This window comes from Talpa occidentalis, unplaced genomic scaffold (genome assembly GCF_014898055.3).
Source record: "Talpa occidentalis isolate TD23 unplaced genomic scaffold, MPIMG_talOcc4v2.1 talOcc4.2, whole genome shotgun sequence".
NCBI classification, from domain to species: domain Eukaryota; kingdom Metazoa; phylum Chordata; class Mammalia; order Eulipotyphla; family Talpidae; genus Talpa; species Talpa occidentalis.
The window spans coordinates 134279954-134285953 of NW_023602073.1; the positions used below are offsets into that span (position 1 = coordinate 134279954).

General features: G+C 33.3%; 1 long non-coding RNA gene across 4 annotated transcripts in view; it reads right to left on the reverse strand.

Moving 5' to 3' along the window:
* The window catches only part of LOC119252929 (uncharacterized), a 71906-nt gene extending 70793 nt beyond the window's left edge, over positions 1-1113 (reverse strand). For all 4 annotated transcript variants that reach the window (XR_008552795.1, XR_008552794.1, XR_005126945.2 and 1 more), the window contains exon 1: positions 951-1113. This is a non-coding gene — a long non-coding RNA (uncharacterized LOC119252929). The remainder of the gene's footprint in view (positions 1-950) is intronic.
* Positions 1114-6000: the final 4887 nt, after the last annotated feature.

The following is a 6000-nucleotide window of genomic DNA, read 5'->3' on the forward strand; positions in this document are numbered from 1 at the left end:
TTGACTATATTGATGGAATAAAGAAGAAAAAATATTTCAATAGCTGCAGAAAATGTATTTGCTAAAGCTCAACATCTGTGGAAATCTATTAGCAAACCAGAAACTAAATTTCAATCAAATAATGGATAAATACAAAACACTTTTAACATTAGGATTGTAGCAAGTGCAAAAAGACAAGGAAAAAAAAGTCCTGAGGGAAAAGAAGGGACCTATAAATTATTTATACAGATAAAGTTTCAGTAGAGACTTTAAATAAGTTGTTTGGACCAAAATGGATATAGTTATCTTTGAAATTTCAAATCATTATATAAAATAGTTTATAATTTTATATGCCAATAAAACAGAATTAGAAAATGAAATAATATTAGCCTTTTAAATAACACAAAAATAAAATATACAGGTTAAATCTAAAGATATCTGCAACTTCTAAGCTGAAATCTACAATACTGTTTAAAAAGCAACATGGATGGCACTGGAAGGGATCATGCTCAGCGAAATAAGCCAAAAAGAAAAAGAAAAATACCGGATGGTCTCACTCATAGCAGGAATCTAGAAAACTTAAATAAGGGACCAGGAAAATGAATATAAGAAAGTGAAAATCAAAATCAACAAAAACTATGAACCAGAGACACTTTTTGGGGGGTGGGGGGCGGGAGGGGAAGGATTGGGGTCAGAATGGGGCGTTTGCAATTGTATGGGGGAATATAAAAATAAAATTTAATATTTGAAAAAAAAATAAAATAAAATACAGATTGTCTAAATAAAAAAAAAAAAGTTTTGTTTTTAACTACCTGATTAATAGAAGGAAACAGTATTTCATTGAATGGGGAACATTGATTTTTTTCTAATTTTCAAGTTGCTATGTATGTATCACAATACAATAGATATTTCGAGGAATATTTTCAGCAGGCATGTGAAAGACTAAGAGTTATTCTGAAATATATGCTTACTCAAAGGACAATGAGTGTCAAGATGCTTTCCCGAAGTATGAAACTTTCAATTTGGTATCAGAAGAGAGTATCCATTTAGAAGATAATTACATGGAGGGAGAAGGGTTGGTACATTGACTGAGAAGGCACAGGTTGGAATGCTGGCACTTCTGAGCTGCTAGTTTATTTCCTGAGAAGAGTGGCAGTTAAATAACTGAATTTAATCCATGACAGTTTCATTGGCTCTGCAGATATATTTGTGTGCTGTGCTGTATATATATTTCCATTAAATGTACTTAAGTTTTAGAAGACATTACACATAAATATTATGAATATTCCTTCATTTAGCTATGATTTGGAAAAGGAGAGGCAAAATCAGAGATCTAGATTACTATTGGGGAAATTTGAGATTTTGTATTCAATAATAATAAATGACATTGTTTTTATCTTTTTTTTTAAATTTAGGTAACATTTATTTACAATGTTGTATATGCTTTAGAGGTATAAGGTATAACAGCTTCCTGTATATGTTACCACACCAATCTTACCATCAAGGCACCAATGATCCTCCTCCAGAGTCTATGGGGTCCCCTTACCAACTCCCTACTCCCTTTTTCTCCCTCAGGAGAAATTACTCAAGTCTATAGTCAAATTACTAGAGTTTGTTATTGGTTTGGTTTTATCTGACCCTTTGTATGTTTGTTTGTTTTTTTTCCCCTCTGTGTTCCAGATATTAGTGTCACTATCCAATATTCAATTCACTGTCTAGGGTTTCCGATGTATATTAACTTGTTCAGTTATATTTTTCTCCTGTTCTATAAATGGTATTAGGTTTGGATTGACAGTGTTTCATTTTTTATGGTAGTATAGTTTAAACCAGAATTGCAAATGCAAAGTTAATTTACTTTAGAATACTTGTACAAAATAATTTTTGGTACAGATGATATGACAAAATATTAACTGCACTTGAAATTAATTTATGGTTATATGTTTTTTCATTATACTATTCAGTGCACTTCTCAGAATGCCTGGATAGTTGTATTGTAATAATGAAATTAAATAAAAAAGAAAACTAGATTAGTTTTCTGTAAAATAGTTTTTTCTTCATTTGGGTGGCTATTATTTATTCAATGAATGTATGAGTAAATGAATGAAAGAGTGAATGGACTATAGCCAAATCAGCAACAGACTAAAGCCAAATCTGTTTTTTTCTGAAATTTTATTAATGAGTAAGTAAGATTGAGTGCTATTACAGGACATCTTTTATTTTTTTATTTTATTTTTTTTTTTAAGATTTATTTATACAAGCACTGGGTACAGTCAGATGCGCAGGAGGGTGAGAGAATTCACCAGAGCCATAGCGGGGAACAGAACAGGCAGACTGATGAAGTACACTGCTGAGGGGAGCAATGGGTGTGGCAGGAGAGCTATGCGCGCCATGTGGGACCCTCTCCATTGGCCAGGGATCGAACCTGAGCTGCAGGCAGCTTCGCAGCCCAGCGCTCAACTGCTGTGCCACCAGGGGAGGCCCTACAGGACATCTTTTAAACCAACATTTCAGTGAAAAAGATGTAATTTTCTTTTTGAATTTTCTGTTTTATTAAAGGGTTTCTAATAGCACTTTTATCTTGTGGATTTCACTTTGTTAAACATTGTTTTCATGATCCAGGTTGTTTTTCCTTGGTTTAAGGCATTGTTCATCATCTAAATGTTAACTATCAGGCATACCTGCACACACAGACACTCCAATATTGATTTTGTCTGAACAACTCTTGGGTTGTACCATAGAAGTTTTTTTTATTTTTCTCTATAAAGTATATCTGGTTATTTTTGTTTTATGTATTCTTTTTGTTCTAAAATGCACCACAATAGATCCTGGTATATGGGACAGGGAAAATGTATCACTTAATTGTTGGTTTTTGATTAGTTGAAGTAATCGTGTTTGTAGTAATGGGGAGCTTTTAAAACATTAGGTGGAAACATCTAGTTGGAAATAAACTTTTTAATTTTCTGTGTTCTGACTAACAAAAATATCATTTAATTTTACTATAAACTCAACCTCAATGCTCTTCAAAATAAATACACTAAATCTGGAAGAAAATTTTTTTCTTTTGACATAGTCTCACCTGAGACCCACTTAGATTAACTCATAAAAACTCTAAATAATAAGATGAACAGACACATAGATCTTCCAGAGCTTATAGATGTTTTATAGCAGATGCCTTGAAATCTGTTATAATTCACATCTGAATTTAGAATATTTTTAAATGAATATTAATCTCTTTCTCCAATAAAGATGTGCCTATTAGAATATGATGTTCTCATCAGGCTGCACTTGTTCCCAGCCAAGGAGCGTTATACAATATTTATGTTGAGTCTCCTTCTTGTAATTATACCTTTCCTATAAGCCATTAGTAGTATCAGGAAAATGATTCTTTCATTTGGAATTTGTCTTCCAACTAAAACCCAAATTATTACAGAATAGACTGCTTTCTCTTCCCTCCACCAGCAACATAGCTAGATCTGAGAATTTATTATTTATTTTAAAGATTTATTTATTTATGCATGTAAGAACCGGGGTACAGTCCAGAGATGTGGGGAGTGAGAGGATTCACCAGAGACAGTGTGGGGAACAGAACAGGCAGACTGACTGAAGTACACTGCTGATGGAGCAGTGGGCGAGACAGGAGAGGTCTGCTGCACCATGTGGGTTGCTCCCTGGCCAGCCTGGAATTGAACTTGTGCTGCAGAGGCTGCAGACTGCTTCATAGTGCGGTGCTTAACCCCTTGTGCCAATAGAGAGACCCCTGGATCTAAGAATTTAAAGCCTGAGAAATCTTAAATGCTTCACCAAATAAATAGAATCATCAATTTAGAAAATCTTAATTGTACTCATGGAGGTTTGCATAACCTGCATAAAATGAAAGCCAGGAGGAACTTTCACTTAGTAAGTGAATTTGATCCTCGAATTTTCATTTTTTTCTCTTCCCCATGGCTAGATTTTAATAGTATAAACTTGAGTATCAGAATTCAACTGAAATGGCCTTCTCTATCTTCCTTACTTTCATCTTCTTGTCGACTTGAAAGTCTTAACAAAGTGTTAGAAAAATGTAGATGAAATAGTACAGTTGTTTTATACAATAGGTAATTAAATACTGAACAATGTAGACATATTTATCTTACGTCAGCACAAAACAAAGGTTTTTGTATTTTATGTAGCAGTGTAGTACATTTATCAATAGCACTAGTGGTAGTGTGTGTTTATATGATTTCCTATTGACATTTTGTCTAGTCAAAGAAAAAGAGAGCATATTTCAAAATGGCTAGTGAACATATTCTGTACTTAGCTTCAAGAGCTTTATCTGAACAATGTGATGGCATTTTAGTTCTATTAGGTAGCAAGAATAATTATTGGTTACTTCTCATCAGGATGATGAATTATTTTAATTCTCATTCATAGCCTTCCAAACAAATATTTTACTGTGTTATTTACGTCATAAGGGAGTAGGTGGTATATACTGATTGATTTTTCTGTCCTAATAACAGAATTTCTTGCAAAGTTAACCCAGAAAAATTATCGTGAAATAGCTGATCTACAGTATAGTATTAAAAGCTACTGAGATAGTTAATGTAAAGACTCTATGAATAAAGTTATCTTTTTCAGGATACTTCACAATATCTGAAATTTTCAAGTACCTGAACAAATACATTTACTCTTAAAGTGATAAATATGTATACTCATTTTTGTCTCTAGGCCATTTTCTAGAGCCATGTGCAAGGTCATATACTGGTCACTGTGGATAACACAGTGAATAATATAGATAAAATCCAATTCAGATGGAATCAGCTAAATTTATAGAACAGTTAAAATGTGTCTGACATTGATCTAAATATATCAAATACATTAACTGATGTCATTCTCCACATGATCCTATGAGATCAGTATTAATATTAGATTTATTTTACAGATGATGAACTAAAGGCAACAAATGATTCCTTATTATCTCCCAGAGCTGCAGAAGTGATGAAGCCTGAATACCTTGATAGAGTGGGAGTCTGTGCTGTTTGCTATAATTTGCTATCTCTCAGTGTGAACACAATGGGGTCTACATTCAATTTTGGTAATGGAAATAAATGAAAAAGTGAACAAGATAAAAGTAGATATTTTAGAGAAATCTAATCTTTTAGAATGCTACCAACTTAGTAGATCATTAGAATTGGAAAAGCAATGGTCATTTAGGGAAAAAAAAAACAACTTAAAGTAATATATATTACAACCCAGAAGGACAAACAAGGTGATATCAGGACACCTGTTGAGATTTCATGAGGTAGTTTTTTGTTGACTTATAAGAGTAGCTCTGGCTACATGACAGGTGCATTTTATCTCTCCTGTTTTATATCATGTTATATTGGTAGTCTCACAGGATGTGTAAACTTCATGAAAACAGGTATTTTCCTACCATTTTCCTTAAAAATCATTTATGATAAATCTATATTCATCTTTATTTTATCCCAGGCATCCCTAGAGTGAAGGAGAAAATTAAATTACAAACATCTTAGAAAAATGTTTTCCAGGAAATACCTGAACAACTACTATGCAGAATTCTAAGTGCCATGAGAGACACATTTCCTAGTGCATTTGTGTTAGAAATGATAGACTAAGGTGTCCATAGTGATGCATAATTCCCAAATCCCAATGTCTTAGCAAAATAAAAAAAAAAAAGTTGTGTGTTAGACAGTTCCTCGGGGGCCAGAGTGATAGAGGCTCCACCATTATGTAACTATACTGTATGAAGCAGAACTTAATGCCTCATCTCACAATGGAGAAGCCATTAAGTTTGCTTATGCCTTGACTTAGAGGTAACATATGTCACTCTCACCTACATGTCATTGGCCAAACTTAAGTGTATGCCCCCTTTGAAAGGGTGATGTAATTGGGATAGCAAATGGTAAATTCTGTGAAAACCACTGACTTTGACACAGTCTACTCTTCTGGTCAATAAATAATTCCTTTCCTCTTTCTATACTTAGAATACATACAACCCTCTAATGGAATTCAGTCAACCACAAG